The following is a 17,336-nucleotide window of genomic DNA, read 5'->3' on the forward strand; positions in this document are numbered from 1 at the left end:
ATCCGCGGCTGCAGCTGTCCGGCCAGCCTCCACGGATGCTCCTGCCCACGGTGGACCTTTGGAGTTGAGCCTCGTGCCTCGGGATGGCACTTCAGGTGGGTCAAAAAAGAAGAGCAAACGGCGCAGGCGTAGGGACTCCCGCACCTCCTCCTCATCCTCGGGGCGTTCGGGCTCAGAGACGTCCGGGGAAGAGGTTGGACGTAAATCACGGAGACGTCGGCGTCGTCATGGGCGACGTCGCCGCCATTCCAGCTCCAGTGGTAGCTCAGGGTCCCCCTTATACCCTAGAGGTCAAGTAGTGCAGTGCGAGAATACCGCTGTGCTTAGAGGCCTGAGACGCAGTGTGCAGGAGCGAATTAGAGACGGGAAATATGTGAACTTCTTTAAGATGACAGCACAGGGTGAAAAGGAATATCGCGCAGCAACGCGAAAAGGGGGGATTGGGGAGGAGGCTTTTTGCACCTACCACCGGTGGCAAGCGGGCCTCTTCATGTTTGCCGCCTGTTACCTGGAAACTAGGCCCCAGGAACACATGAATATGGTGCGTTACATGCACATGATTCATGCTATGTTCCTTACTGATGGGGACTCGACATGGCGATCCTATGACGAGAGTTTCAGAAGGAAACAGTCAGGGCTAGCAATCATGAACCTAGGCTGCAAGGATGTGGAGATTTGGATGGGCCCAAAACCCGCAGCTCAACCGACCGTGGCCCCCACCCCTCCTCCAAAGAAAGCCGCGACGCCCTTTCGCGCAGGAGGGGGGGCCGGGGGACCTTCCGCTGGTCGCTGCTACGGATATAACGGGGCGGGCTGTTCCCTGGGGGCGAGATGCAAGTACAAGCATTGCTGCACTAAGTGTTGGGGCCCCCACACGGCTAAGGAATGCAAAAAAGGAAAGCAGGGAGGCCCACCAGCTGCGCCAGCGGCAGGTGGACACCCTCACTAAAGCCCCTTCCCCAGTTAGGCTCGACCGCATGGCCAGTTGGCTGGCGGCATACCCCCAAGAGGAGGAGGCTTCCTTCTTGCGGGCGGGATTTGACGTCGGTTTCCGCCTTCCCATTGTTGGGGAGGTGTCGACCTCGTCACCCAGAAATTTAAAATCTGCCATACAGATGCCCGGGGTGGTCTTGGATAAGGTTGCTAAGGAGGTTTCACTGGGTAGGATGATAGGTCCTTTCCAGTTCCCCCCAGTGGCCAATTTAGTTTTATCACCAGTGGGAGTGGTTCCCAAGAAGGCCCCTGGCAAGTATCGGCTCATTCAACACCTGTCCCATCCTGTGGGCGGTTCGGTGAATGACGCCATCCCCGAAGAATTGTGCCGGGTTCGGTACCAGTCTTTCGAGCAGGCTTTAACAATGGTTCGGGGTTTTGGCCCTGGTGCGCTGCTGGCAAAGATCGACATCGAGTCGGCCTTTCGCCTCCTTCCCCTGCACCCGGAGTCGTTTCGGTTCATGGGCTTTCGCCTCCCCACAGGCTTTTATGTGGACAGGTGCTTGCCCATGGGCTGCTCGATCTCCTGTGCTTTCTTCGAACGTTTCAGTAGCTTTCTGCACTGGTGCGTCGTTACGGGATCAGGGGAGTCCGGGGTGGCCCACTACCTGGATGATTTCCTGTGTGTGGGCCCCGCGGAATCATCGCGCTGCGGAACTTTGCTATCATACATGCAGGGCCTGTTCCAGTATCTAGGGGTACCGGTGGCAGCTGACAAGACGGAGGGGCCGGTTTCCTGCCTTTCCTTCTTGGGCATCGAGATCGACACCATTGCCGGATGCTGCAGGCTGCCCCTGGACAAACTGGCCCGTCTGAGGGCGGCAATATCCCTCGCGCTCTCCACAGGTAAGCTGCAGCTGCGCCAAATGCAGTCCTTGTTGGGTCTGCTACATTTTGCGTGCAGGGTGATCCCCATGGGACGGGTTTTCTGTAGAAAACTTGAGAGATCCGTCTCTGGGGTCAGGCATCCCTTACACTTCATACGGCTCTCAGCCGAGCTGAAGAGGGACCTGCGAGTGTGGCTCTCCTTCTTAGAGCAGTTTAATGGGGTCCTCATATGGCCTTCCCCCCCCTGTGACAATCACCAACTGCAGTTGTTTACTGATGCCGCGGGGGGGGTGGGTTTTGGAGCATTCCTGGACGGGTCATGGTGCGCCGCACCATGGCCTCCGGAGTGGGTCGCCGAGGGCCTCACTAAAAACCTGTTGCTCCTCGAGCTGCTCCCCATAGTGGTAGCTTTGGAGATATGGGGCGATAGGCTGCGCAATGCTAGCATTGTTTTCTGGTGCGATAACTTGGGAGTGGTGCACGCTATCAACCGCCAGGGTTCCTCCTCCCTTCCAGTGGTTCGCCTCTTAGCGCGGCTGGTTTTAAGATGTTTGCTGCTAAATGTGCACTTCGTGGCAAGACATATTCCCGGGGTGGATAACTCCGTGGCGGACGCCTTGTCCAGGGCTGACTGGGCCAAGTTCCGGGCCCTGGCACCTCATGCTGCTCCCGTTGGTGAATGTTGTCCCTCTTATGTTTGGCAGATGATCAGGCCGGAATGGAGGGACTAGCCATGCGGGCTATTGCGCCCACGACGCTGCAATGCTATCGGGCAGGCTGGCAAGAGTGGGAACAGTTTCGGCTGTCTGCCCCTCAAGCAGGTAAGACACCTAATGCGGCCATGGTGGCCTTTGTATGGAGTTTATACTCCTTAGGTCGTTCTGTCGCCTCCGTGCGCAGGATACTGGCAGGGGTGTCTTTCTTTTCTGCCTTGCAGGGTAGGGCGGACCCGTCCCGGTCGTTTTTGGTGTCTAGAGCATTACGTGGCTGGCGGAGGGCCTCGCCAGCGCTCCCAGACCGGAGGCGCCCGATTGATATGGCATTGCTACCAGCTCTGCTGGACGCCCTAGGGGACATTTGTTGGCCTGCCTACGAGGTCCTTTTGTTCCGAACGGCGTTTGCAATGGCGTACCACGGGGCCTTCAGGGTTGGAGAACTGGTGGCTCCGTCGAAACGGGCTCCTTCACCTTTGTCCGTGGATGATTTAGTGGTCCAGGAGGATTCGGTGCTTTGTCACCTGCGACGATCCAAGACAGACCAGGCTGGTAGGGGGAGATGGCTGTCCCTGCTCCCATGTACGGTGGAGGGGGCGTGCCCTGTGGCGTTGGCCACGGCCTTGACGCAGGCACGCCCGGATCTGCCTGGTGCTTGGTTGATGCATGAGGACGGGTCGCCTCTCACCAAATACCAATTTGGGCATGTCTTGGGACGGGCGCTGGAGGCCATAGGCCTTGATCCGAAGGAATTTGGGTCGCATTCCTTCCGGATCGGGGCTGCTACCTCGGCGGCTGCGGAGGGCCGCTCCGACGCAGAGATTCAATCTCTGGGTCGATGGCGCTCTGCAGCATTCCGAAGGTACATTCGGCCGTCTCTATCTATCACTGATCACCATGGTCGACTGGACGCATAAGCGCTCGCCAACTTCCAGTGGGGGCCTTGAGGTGTGTTTTCGCATTCGCCCGGGGGCACAATTTGGCTATAATTACAATCTGGCATGGCGTACTTGGTAGTTTACTCCGGGCGGTGTGTTTTGTGCCTCAAGAGCTGGTCGGCCACGGTTTTTCCTCCTCCCTATCTTCATAACCTGTTCAGCGTGTGAATGCAATGATGAGTTTTTCCTCCAACTAACTAACCTCTTGTATGCATATTTCAGATCGACGGGACGTTAAGTCCGTGTGGATGTTGGGCCATTCGTTTGTGTATTGGGCCTCGCAGGCAAAAATCGCCTCTGACGTATGCATGTTTCCGCAAGCTGGGGAGGTTAGGTGGTTAGGAGTGAGGGGCATGAGGTGGTGTTCACTGCAGGCCCAAATGATCAGTGCCGTTAAGCAGTTTGGGGTCCCGGAGGTCATTATATTCCACCTTGGCGGGAATGACCTTGGACGGGGATCCGTCCTGGAGCTGCGCTCCATGATTGTCCGGGACCTTCACATCATCGCCCAGGTGTTGCCTTCATGTATGTTGGTGTGGTCCTCCATGATATCCAGGATTGTATGGAGGACAGCGAGATCATGCACCAGCATAGAGCGTTCACGCAAGAAGGTGAACTCTATGGTGGCAAGATACCTGTTAGCTAATGGCGGGGGTGTCATTTGGCACAACGCCATCAGCTTCCAGCGCCCTGAGCTATACAGGAGCGACGGAGTGCATTTGAGCCCAGAGGGTATGGCTCTGTTTTTAGGCAACATTTTTGCCTGGTTAGCGACACGGTGCTGAGCGTTTACTTGTGGTGGCGGTGGCTGCGGCCTAGGGCCTGGCTGTGGCGGTAAAGAACGGTCATGCTTTAAGAACTCTGTGTGTGTGTAGGTAGTGGGGTACACTCTCCCTCGACAACGATTGTCATGGGCCACGCTTCTGCCCGGGGGATGGCCGTCACCACCAGGCCTGGTGGTTGACCAGGGAGAGTTGTCATCCAGCGTTGTATGTATGACTTAGTGATCTTTAACCCCCTCCTTCCTATAATGACCGTTCTTTGGCGCCGCCACCATTCATAGTCTTAGTTTAATTTGTCAAATAAATTTGACATTCTGTTTTTGAAACGCCAGCACTTGTGTCGTGTCTTTATTTTAGGATAAGTTGTTAGATAAGGTTAGATAAGTTATATATTTAAGTGTATCAACAGCAGGTGGGACCAAAGGGATACCCGATGGTGAGTTTAAGAAACACAGAAGGCTGATTAAGCCTGAAGTGACATAAACCACTAAGGGTTCTCACAGGGTACACTCTGCTGTTTGGTCACATGACTATGTTGATGAGGATGGGCACAAGGCCTATCAGAACAGGGGGGAGGGTCTAAGCAGGGTAGGAAGGATCACGCTGTTAGAGTGATCTGCCCCTGTCCACGAAGCCCCACCCACCCTTCCCTGTTTTCTTTTCCTCTTCGGCGGCGGTAAAGAACGGTCATGCTTTAAGAACTCTGTGTGTGTGTAGGTAGTGGGGTACACTCTCCCTCGACAACGATTGTCATGGGCCACGCTTCTGCCCGGGGGATGGCCGTCACCACCAGGCCTGGTGGTTGACCAGGGAGAGTTGTCATCCAGCGTTGTATGTATGACTTAGTGATCTTTAACCCCCTCCTTCCTATAATGACCGTTCTTTGGCGCCGCCACCATTCATAGTCTTAGTTTAATTTGTCAAATAAATTTGACATTCTGTTTTTGAAACGCCAGCACTTGTGTCGTGTCTTTATTTTAGGATAAGTTGTTAGATAAGGTTAGATAAGTTATATATTTAAGTGTATCAACAGCAGGTGGGACCAAAGGGATACCCGATGGTGAGTTTATGTTGCTGTTCTTAAAAATCTGCAGCTGTTGGCGCGGTTTTTCTTCCAGAACATTCCACAGTCTCCAATAAATTAATATACTGCCATTTTATTAAAAGGAATAATGGCCCAACAACTCTTTCCCTCACAATGAATGTTGTAACGGCATCTGGGAGAGACATATGATTATTTATTGGAAGCTTGAAACAATGTACCGTGTCACAATGACTGATTTCATGCTTTATAAATGTGACTTTATTTTTATTGACAGTAAATTTGCTGGCAGCAGAAAGCTCACGGGCCTACACGATGTTAGGCGCCGTGGGAGCGCTTCTGGAAGGACAGAGCGGCATGTACGCTTAGCCGCCTGTCCTTCCGGCTCTGACGTCCGGTTGCCTAGCAACCAGGGACGCCGGAGGACGCAGCGTCGGAGCGCGACGCCCGTCCTCCCTCCTCGCGTCTCTCAGCGCCTGAGACGCGGCAGCGCCGTTGCTTAGCAACGGCAGACGCTGCTAGGCAGAGAGGAAAGCCGCGAAATTCAACAAGCCGCAGGTGTCGGAAAGGACTCGTTAGGACAGGCGGGACTCAGGCCTCCATCCTCATTGGCTCCTAGCCTTCTTATCTAGGAAGCCAGCCCTGCAGTCCTCGCCGGTGATAGCTCCTGTTTGGACCTATCTGTCTGCTGTTCTCCGGTCCGTTTCCCTGCTGTTCCCAGCGGCTCCTTCGTGGTCTTCTCTTCCATTGGTCCCCCCTGTGTCGTGAGTTGCCCCTCTGGGGTAGTTTCATTCACTCCTTCTTTATTGTCATTACCTTACTCATTACCTGTGTTCTCTGTCTGCCGCATTGGCAGGTCATTTATGTTGGGAAGGCCCATTGCTTCCCACTCATTCTCTCCCCTTGTCTCCCAGTTTTTCTGGGGTTTTCCAGTCCCTCCTGCTCCTTGTATACTTTGGTATTGTGTCTCATATTTTGTGTGGTTCCCTGGGCGACGGTTGTCGCGGGTTGTGGCGACCAGGTCGCGGGCGCTTAGTTGCGTTAGCCAGGGCTCGGCAAGTCGCCGTTTTATAATTTTAGTTAGGCCCTCAGTCAGCTCTCCTCTTGACCGTACCCTAGGGGGGTCCCCGGCTCCTTGTCCTCTCATAACACCTGGCTGCACCGGAGCTTGGGTGGGCTTAACCTACCCATTCAAACGTGGCGGCTACAGGCGAAGCCTAGTAACACCTGCAGGAGTCGGTCACCCAGCCTGGGGGGTACAACAGAGGTAGTATAGGGTTTGGCCGTGGCTGTCCTAAACAGCAGTCCCGGCGGTGGGGTCACACCCAAAACCTAACATTATCACCGGCCATACAAAAAAAAAAAAAAAAAAAAAAAAAAAAAGAATTTTTTTTTTTTTTTCCCCTCTCTCCCTTCCCCTTTCTTATTCTCCCGTTTTTTCTGGACAGATAGCATTTTGGGTGTGTATATCTTTGTTGTCTCTGGAGTGGATCTGTTATTAAGATGAATCCTACTCCTGAGGGTCAGGCTCAGGCATTTGCCAGTCAATTACAAGGTTTAACGCAGATGGTTCAAAATTTATCTCTTAGGATGAAAACCCAGGAGGAGGGTGTACGAGGAAATCCGCCGGTTCTGGTAGAACCCAAAATTCATCTTCCAGACCGGTTTTCGGGTAACCGGAAGGATTTCTTTAATTTTAGAGAAAGTTGTAAGCTTTATTTCAAGCTGCGACCCCGGTCATCCGGCTCTGAATTGCAGCAAGTTGGTTTAATTATGTCTTTGCTTCAGGGGGATCCCCAGACTTGGGCTTTTGGGTTAAAGTCTGATAATCCCGCCTTAGCGTCGGTGGATGCTTTCTTTAAATCATTAGGACTTCTATATGATGACCCTGATAGAGAGGCGTCTGCCGAGAGTCATCTGCGCTCTCTCAGACAGGGCCGGAACCCTGCAGAAGCATACTGCACAGAATTCCGACGGTGGTCGAATGACTGTGGCTGGAATGACCCAGCATTACGTAGCCAATTCAGGCTAGGGCTTTCTGAAGCCATTAAGGATAGCCTTATCCAGTATCCTGTCCCGGGATCCCTTGATAAACTCATGGAGTTATCGATTAAAATTGATCGGCGTCTTAGGGAACGCAGGTCTGAGAGAGGACCCAGTTTGAGGCCTACTTCCCTCGGCTTTGTACCCTCAGAGGACGAAGAAGAACCAATGCAAATTGGTGCTTACCGCATCACCCCAGATGAGAGAGCTCGCCGGATGAATGCCGGGTTATGCATTTATTGCGGGAGCAAAGGGCATTTCCTCCGCGCTTGTCCCAACAAGTCGGGAAACGCCAAAACCAAGTGAATGCAGAGGGGATTCACTTTGGTTCTCTTCTTATTTCCCCTCACAATGCATTATTAGTCCCTACTGAGATTCAGGGTGTAGAGGTGAAGATGTCTGTTACTGCATTTATTGATAGCGGGGCAGCTGGGAATTTTTTAGATATTCAGCTGGCTGAAAGACTGGCCATTCCCCTGCTCCCTCTAAAAAAACCTGTAATAATGCGAGGCCTGGACGGCAGCCCGTTGGTCAACGGAGTGGTCCGCCATCAGACCCCGTCAGTTTCCCTACGTGTGGGCATTTTTCATACAGAAAAAATTTCTTTCTTTCTTATCTCATGCGCTACTGTGCCGATCGTTCTGGGTCACCCCTGGCTCCGGGTTCATAACCCACAGATTGACTGGCAGGCAGGGGAAATAACTCGTTGGAGTAATCATTGCTCCAGTCATTGTCTAGGGCAGCCTATACTTGGGGCAATGGTTTCTGTGGAGGGGATTCCAGCGGCCTACGCTGACTTCCAGGATGTCTTTTCTAAAGGCGAAGCTGAGGTCTTACCCCCTCATCGCACATACGATTGCGCCATTGAGCTAATTCCCAAGGCACAATTTCCCAAAGCCAGACTTTATTCCTTGTCTGGACCTGAGACGCAGTCCATGAATACCTATATTCAAGAAAATTTGGCTAAAGGCTTTATTCGGCCCTCAAAGTCTCCCTTAAGTGCAGGGTTCTTTTTTGTTTCCAAAAAAGATGGCTCCTTAAGACCCTGTATAGATTACAGGGCACTCAACAAGATAACGGTAAAAAACACGTATCCATTACCATTAATATCTGTGTTGTTTGACCAGCTTCGCACCGCTAAGATCTTTTCTAAGATCGACCTGCGCGGTGCCTACAACCTTGTCCGCATAAAAGCGGGAGACGAATGGAAGACTGCCTTTAGTACCCAAACAGGGCACTACGAATATCTCGTAATGCCATTCGGCTTGTCCAACGCACCAGCGGTCTTCCAAGATTTCATCAATGACATTCTTAGAGATTTCTTGGGAGTCTTCGCTGTGGTCTATTTAGACGACATTTTGATCTACTCCAGCTCGTTGGAAGAACATCGCCATCAGGTCAGGTTAATTCTTCAAAGGCTTAGAGAACATCGTCTCTTTGCTAAGCCTGAGAAGTGCGAATTCGAAGTTACTAAGGTATCCTTTTTAGGATACGTGATTTCCTCGGAAGGCTTCTATATGGAACCCAAAAAACTGCAAGCAGTTTTAGATTGGGTCAAGCCCACGACCCTTAAAGCTGTCCAAAGATTTTTAGGGTTTGCAAATTACTATAGGCGGTTTATCCGCTCTTTTTCTGATGTGGTAGCTCCCATAGTGGCGCTCACAAAAAAGGAAGCAGATCCGTCCCAGTGGCCTCCCCAGGCAGAAGAGGCATTCCGGGCCTTAAAACAAGCTTTTGTGTCCGCTCCCATTTTAAGACATCCCGATCCCCAACTACCGTTTGTCGTTGAAGTTGACGCTTCTGAGGTAGGGGCAGGGGCAGTCCTGTCTCAACAGGATCCTGAGTCCTTATTTTTTTTTCCTTGCGCCTACATGTCTCGAAAATTCTCTACTGCAGAGATGAACTATGACGTCGGGAACCGGGAATTGTTGGCCATAAAATGGGCATTCGAGGAATGGAGGCATTGGTTGGAAGGGGCCAACCATCAGATTCTGGTTATCACAGACCACAAAAATTTACAATACCTGGAATCAGCTAAGCGTCTGAATGCCCGACAAGCCCGGTGGGCATTATTCTTTACACGTTTTAACTTTATTATCTCTTACCGTCCCGGGTCTAAAAATGTAAGAGCAGACGCATTGTCTCGGAGTTTCTTACCCAAACAAGGTTTGCGGGAATCTCCTCGGCCCATTCTTCCGGCATCAATTATCCATTTTGGCATTACTCAGACCCTCAAGGATCTACTTCTGCAGGTCCAGGGTCAGGCACCCAGACAGATGCCTCTCGGCCATTTATTTGTGCCGCAGTCCTTGAGAAAACGGGTCTTAGAGGAGTTCCATGACAGCCAGATTGCAGGGCATTCCGGCGTCAAGAAGACACTTGATCTTCTCTCCCGATGCGTCTGGTGGCCGAGCATGGTTCCAGATACCAAGGAGTATATCCAGTCTTGTCCCGATTGTGCTAGACACAAGATTCCTAGAGTGTCGCCCACAGGACAACTTATCCCCTTGGCAATTCCCTCCAGACCATGGTCACATATTGCCATGGATTTTGTGGTCGACCTACCCCTATCATCAGGTTTTCAAGTAGTATGGGTGATTATTGACAGGTTCAGTAAGATGGCCCACTTTGTTCCTTTACCCCAGTTGCCATCAGCCAATAAGTTGGCCAAATTGTTTTTAGCTCATGTTTTCAAACTTCATGGTCTTCCAACCGATATAGTTTCTGATCGAGGTTCGCAGTTTATTGCCCGGTTTTGGAAACTTTTTTGCAATGCATTAAAGATCAAGTTGAGTTTAACTTCCGCTTATCATCCCCAATCCAATGGGCAGACGGAACGCCTTAATCAATCCTTGAAGCAATATCTGCGCCTTTTTGTGTCCAAAGCTCAGAATGACTGGTCGGAGTTCCTCCCCGTTGCCGAGTTCGCATATAACAACTCCTATCACTCGGCAACCCGGACTTCACCTTTTGTAGCCAATTATGGCTTTCACCCTAAAGCCACTGCTCTGGCTCCAGAGGGATCAGTAGTTCGCTCTTCCACTACTGCCCGTTTAAAGGTCATTTGGAAGGAGGTACACGACGCTCTTAAGAGGGCTGCCCTTCAGGAAAAAAATTTTTCTGACCGGTCAAGACGACCATGCAACTTTAAAGTAGGCGATAAAGTCTGGTTGTCTACTCGGAACATCAGATTGCGACAAGGAACTTCTAAATTTGGTCCAAAATTTATTGGTCCATTTGCCATTGTTAAGAGAGTTAATCCTGTAGCCTTTCGGTTACAAATTCCTAGGGCTTTAAAGATAGCCAATACTTTTCATTCCTCTCTGCTCAAGCCCGTTTTCACGTCTAGGAAATTTCCTCGAAAGGCAGACCTGGGTAAACCACCTGTTAATGTCCATGGACAGTCAGAATTTCTTGTGGAAAAAATCTTGGATTGCAAGGTCTCTCGAGGTTCTTTATGTTTCCTTGTCCATTGGAAAGGATACGGCCCGGAAGAGAGGTCATGGGTTCCCGATAGGGATCTACACGCCCCACGCCTCAAAGCAAGCTTCTTTCGTGATTTCCCTCAGAAAGCAAGGCTTCGGGGTTCTTTAACCCCTCCTCAAGGGGGGGGTACTGTTAGGCGCCGTGGGAGCGCTTCTGGAAGGACAGAGCGGCATGTACGCTTAGCCGCCTGTCCTTCCGGCTCTGACGTCCGGTTGCCTAGCAACCAGGGACGCCGGAGGACGCAGCGTCGGAGCGCGACGCCCGTCCTCCCTCCTCGCGTCTCTCAGCGCCTGAGACGCGGCAGCGCCGTTGCTTAGCAACGGCAGACGCTGCTAGGCAGAGAGGAAAGCCGCGAAATTCAACAAGCCGCAGGTGTCGGAAAGGACTCGTTAGGACAGGCGGGACTCAGGCCTCCATCCTCATTGGCTCCTAGCCTTCTTATCTAGGAAGCCAGCCCTGCAGTCCTCGCCGGTGATAGCTCCTGTTTGGACCTATCTGTCTGCTGTTCTCCGGTCCGTTTCCCTGCTGTTCCCAGCGGCTCCTTCGTGGTCTTCTCTTCCATTGGTCCCCCCTGTGTCGTGAGTTGCCCCTCTGGGGTAGTTTCATTCACTCCTTCTTTATTGTCATTACCTTACTCATTACCTGTGTTCTCTGTCTGCCGCATTGGCAGGTCATTTATGTTGGGAAGGCCCATTGCTTCCCACTCATTCTCTCCCCTTGTCTCCCAGTTTTTCTGGGGTTTTCCAGTCCCTCCTGCTCCTTGTATACTTTGGTATTGTGTCTCATATTTTGTGTGGTTCCCTGGGCGACGGTTGTCGCGGGTTGTGGCGACCAGGTCGCGGGCGCTTAGTTGCGTTAGCCAGGGCTCGGCAAGTCGCCGTTTTATAATTTTAGTTAGGCCCTCAGTCAGCTCTCCTCTTGACCGTACCCTAGGGGGGTCCCCGGCTCCTTGTCCTCTCATAACACCTGGCTGCACCGGAGCTTGGGTGGGCTTAACCTACCCATTCAAACGTGGCGGCTACAGGCGAAGCCTAGTAACACCTGCAGGAGTCGGTCACCCAGCCTGGGGGGTACAACAGAGGTAGTATAGGGTTTGGCCGTGGCTGTCCTAAACAGCAGTCCCGGCGGTGGGGTCACACCCAAAACCTAACACACGACACACTAAGAGATAGCATGGAATATGGATCTACAAAGGATAACAAATGACAGTAAGCAGCGCTGGGGCATGTTGTTCTATGACCAGTGACACCTCTGCCTGGCACATTCAGCAATACAAATGTGTTCTTGCTTCATAAAATAAAGATTTTTTTTCTCTATATGAGTCAGACACCGGCACCTTCTGTTTCTCCAGGCCCATGCAGCCGCTGCCGCAGTGGTCAGGTGCAGATGCCAGAGCTGCATAGTAATGTGCTGCTAAGCACGTACCTCCCAACTGTCCCACTTATCGCGGGAACGTCACAGGTTTTTGGGACATTCCCGCGTCCCTCCCGGAACTGGCAGTGTCCCGCGGCGGGAACGGGCAGTTGGGAGTGCCCCCTGTCACCCTGAATAGACGCTGTGCGCATTCGCACAGTGTCTATTCCTGCAGCCAAAGGGGCTGGGGACATGCTGCTGCCACATGGCTGGGGGCATGCAGCCACAGCGGCGAGAAAGGGGGCATGGCCTTGCGGGAGAGCCGCGTGTATAGGCCATGCCCCCTTTAGTTAGGCCACACCCCTGGTGTGCTTGCATCTGTCCCGGGTCCTGCAGCGTAAAAGTTGGGAGGTATGTAAGCAGTCAAGTCAGACAGAAGGCCAATTTCAGACCTGATCGCAAGCCAAATTTGTTCTCAAAATGGGCAAAACCATGCTGCACTGCAGGTGGGCAGATGTAACATGTGCAGTGAGAGAGTTACTGTAGATTTGTGTGTGTTATTTTGTTGCTATGCAGGGTAAATACTGGGCGCTTCATGTTTACACTGCAATATAGATTTCCGATTAAAAAACTTCTTCGAGTTTTAATTCTGCATCCGATTTGCAGAAGTACTGCATTGTGCTTGTGGTTACAATAGTAAGTGACTTTGTGCGCTGATCCCTTCCTTCTGAAACCGTAACCGTGAGTCGTGAAATACCTTTTCTATTTAAGTGAAAACACAAGTGGATATATATAAAGAAACGTTACTCTCCTTCGCTTACGTGTCTTCACCTCCTCAGAGGCTCTCCATTATTGTGAATATGATGGAGACATAAAAATGAAAAATCCAAAATAGTGTAATATTGTATGGATAGACAAATTTATTCAACAAAAGGGTAATGAACAAAAATATTTTGAAAAAAAGACAAGCAGTAATTCCAAAAAATAAAATGACCACTGAATTGTGTCACGTAATATTAAAAGATGGAGGTTTACCAGATTGCGATGATAAAAACGCCTGTAGATAGATCTTTTTATCTTATTGGGGGGGGGGGGGGGGATCTTAGAATGCACACCTAAGATACATGAGGTGCTATCATGCTGGGACTTGTAGTTCTGCAAAGAAAAATACATGGTGCAGATGCACACTCCATGTTATTAATCAATAATAGAGGCTCTTGGTATATTAATTGGCCAAGAAATATCTGCACCATGTATTTTTCTTTGCAGATCTTTTTATCTTAAAGGTGCCACTGGTTTTCCGGATAAACCAGGCCTTCAGGTGTCTCCAAGATCAGCAATACTGGGTCCCCCTCCAGATAGTTTCCAGGTTACTGCAACGCGTATCGGAACTACCTTGTTCCTTCCTCAGGCAGTGCATTGTGCTGTCTACCCCATCCCAATCAGTAAGTCCTGCATTGTGCTGTCTACCCCCTCCACATCAGTAAGTCCTGCATTGCGCCATCTATCCCCTTCCAATCAGTAAGTCCTGCATTGCGCCATCTATCCCCTTCCAATCAGTAAGTCCTGCATTGTGCTGTCCAGCCCCATCCCAATCAGTTAGTCCTGCATTGTGTTGTCTACCCCTCCCAATCAGTAAGTCCTGCATTGTGTTGTCTACCCCCTCCACATCAGTAAATCCTGCATTGTGCCATCTATCCCCTTCCAATCAGTTAGTCCTGCATTGTGCTGTCTGCCCCATCCCAATCAGTAAGTCCTGCATTGTGCAGTCTACCCCCTCCCGATCAGTAAGTCCTGCATTGTGCTGTCTGCCCCATCCCAATCAGTAAGTCCTGCATTGTGCTGTCCACCCCCTCCCGATCAGTAAGTCCTGCATTGCGCTGTCTACCCCCTCCCAATCAGTAAGTCCTGCATTGTGCAGTCTACCCCCTCCCGATCAGTAAGTCCTGCATTGTGCTGTCCACCCCCTCCCGATCAGGAAGTCCTGCATTGTGCTGTCCACCCCCTCCCGATCAGTAAGTCCTGCATTGCGCTGTCTACCCCATGCCAATCAGTAAGTCCTGCATTGTGCAGTCTACCCCCTCCCGATCAGTAAGTCCTGCATTGTGCTGTCTGCCCCATCCCAATCAGTAAGTCCTGCATTGTGCTGTCCACCCCCTCCCGATCAGTAAGTCCTGCATTGCGCTGTCTACCCCCTCCCAATCAGTAAGTCCTGCATTGTGCAGTCTACCCCCTCCCGATCAGTAAGTCCTGCATTGTGCTGTCCACCCCCTCCCGATCAGGAAGTCCTGCATTGTGCTGTCCACCCCCTCCCGATCAGTAAGTCCTGCATTGCGCTGTCTACCCCATGCCAATCAGTAAGTCCTGCATTGTGCTGTCTGCCCCATCCCAATCAGTAAGTCCTGCATTGTGCAGTCTACCCCCTCCCGATCAGTAAGTCCTGCATTGTGCTGTCTGCCCCATCCCAATCAGTAAGTCCTGCATTGTGCTGTCCACCCCCTCCCGATCAGTAAGTCCTGCATTGCGCTGTCTACCCCCTCCCGATCAGTAAGTCCTGCATTGCGCTGTCTACCCCCTCCCAATCAGTAAGTCCTGCATTGTGCAGTCTACCCCCTCCCGATCAGTAAGTCCTGCATTGTGCAGTCTACCCCCTCCCGATCAGTAAGTCCTGCATTGTGCTGTCCACCCCCTCCCGATCAGGAAGTCCTGCATTGTGCTGTCCACCCCCTCCCGATCAGTAAGTCCTGCATTGCGCTGTCTACCCCATGCCAATCAGTAAGTCCTGCATTGCGCTGTCTACCCCATGCCAATCAGTAAGTCCTGCATTGTGCTGTCTACCCCATGCCAATCAGTAAGTCCTGCATGGTGCTGTCTACCCCATCCCAATCAGTTAGTCCTGCATTGTGTTGTCAGCCCCCTCCACATCAGTAAGTCCTGCATTGCGCCATCTATCCCCTTCCAATCAGTAAGCAGGGCTGCCAAGAGAAATCATGGGCCCCGGTACAACAACTTTCCAGGGCCCCCATGGAGGGTGCTCCCCGCAGACTCCGCCGGCGCTGGTTCCCCCAACCCGTTGTTACGCCACTGCTTCCAAGGTTGGTGCTTACTGAGTGGCAGTTATTGCATTGATAGCGATATCTCTCTCCGTCTCTCTCTCTATATATATATACACACTATACTAAAGGTGCTGCACGCAAGGAACTTTTCAAATATGCGCAAATAAGACCACAGAGTCTGAGCTGATGCATCAAAAGTACCAAGGGCAGACAAATTTACTTGCAGAACAGACAGCGTTAATGGATCAGTTTGAGCAACGAGCTTAGGCTCCCTGAGCTCCTCCACCGCACCTTCCCTCCCACGTGCAGGCTGCCAGCAGCATTCGGTCATAGCAGGGGCAGGCTGGCAACTTTTAGCCTGGGGGCAAGTCCAGAGCACTGGCCCATAATTAACATTGCATCCTTAAGCACCTTACACGTACAGATTTTCTGTGTGATCTATCTGGTAGAAACAAAAGTCTGGAAATGTATGGGAGCAACAAAACATTGTTCTCAAATGCTTGAAAGCAGACAGTGATCAGTCAAATTGTTTAAATCATTCTGATATAACAAATTTATCAGAGCATATGTTTTTTTCTGTTTTCCTGCATTTGGGTGGAAATTTTTGATTGTCAGTTGCTCCCATAACATTTCAGGTTTTTGTTCACGCCAGATAGATCAGACAGAAAATCTGTACGTGTGTACGCACCTTTACATGGAGGTTTTTGTCTTGAATGGGGTTGGATTTCACTGGGCAGCATATAATTGATTGCAGGGCTCTGCAAATTAGTAGCCCAGCGACCAGGTCTGAATAACCCTGAAAGTTCAGTATAGAGAGAGTGTAGCACATGTCTTCAACCTGTGGCCCTCCAGATGTTGTAGAACTACATGTCCCAGCATGCCCTGACAGTTTTGGCATGCTATCATAGGAAAAAATGTGGCAATGCATGCTGGAACATGTAGTTTCACAACATCTGGAGGGCCACAGGTTGAAGACCCATGAGCGATGTACACAGCTCAGTATTGTGTTAGTGTAAAGCTATGTACACAGCTCAATTTAAACCTAAAATCCATATTTTAAGAAAAAACTGTCAGCAATTGCTCTGCAATGCAATTAACAACTAATTACGCAATTGGAAGTTTCCAGTTAAACTAATTAGTCCTTAATAGCTCACCTGCAGCTCTGTCCAGGCACAGGACCGGTGCTATAACTCTTTACCTCTAAAACTGCACCTGCTCCCCACACATTACCTTAACTATAGTACCATACCTCCCAACAGTCACGCTTTCAGTGGGACAGTCCCGATTTTCAGGTCCTGTCCTGCTGTCCCACCCGCGGCCGGCATTGTCCCGCTGCAGGGGGGGGGGGCAGTTTGGAGTCCCCCCAATCTGGTAGAATAGATGCTGTGCGCATGCGCACAGAGTCTATTCACGGCCGAAAATGGGGCCATGGCTAATTTGCATAAGCCGCACCCTCATTTGCACATGCCCCACCCCCTTTTTGGACGCTGCGAGTGTCCCTCTTTCATTATGCAGAATGTTGGGAGGTATGTAGTACCACTAACCCTGCACCAGCTTTCCTCACGCACTACACTACCCTTAACCCTGCTTCTTTCGCACACTACCCCTAAACCTGCACCTGTTTCCCACACACACACTATACTGCCACTAACCCTGCACACTATACTATCACCGCTATCCCTGCACCTGCTCCCCACACTATACTATCACCGCTAACCCTGCACCCTCTCCCCACACATACTATACTGCCACTGACCCTTCACCAACTCCCAACGCACACTATTCTATCACCGCTAACCCTGCACCCGCTCCCCATGCACACTATACTATCACCGCTAACCCTGCACCCGCTCCACATGCACACACAGTATTCTGTCACCGCTAACCCTGCACCCGATCCCCATGCACACTATACTATCACCGCTAACCCTGCACCTGCTCCCCACACACTATACTATCACTGCTAACCCTACACCTGCTCCCCACACACCCGCTCCCCACACACACTATACTACCACCGCTAACCCTGCACCTGCTCCCCACACACTATACTATCACTGCTAACCCTGCACCTGCTCCCCACACACTATACTATCACCGCT

This window comes from Crinia signifera, chromosome 7 (genome assembly GCF_055691185.1).
Source record: "Crinia signifera chromosome 7, ASM5569118v1, whole genome shotgun sequence".
Classification (NCBI taxonomy): Eukaryota; Metazoa; Chordata; class Amphibia; order Anura; family Myobatrachidae; genus Crinia; species Crinia signifera.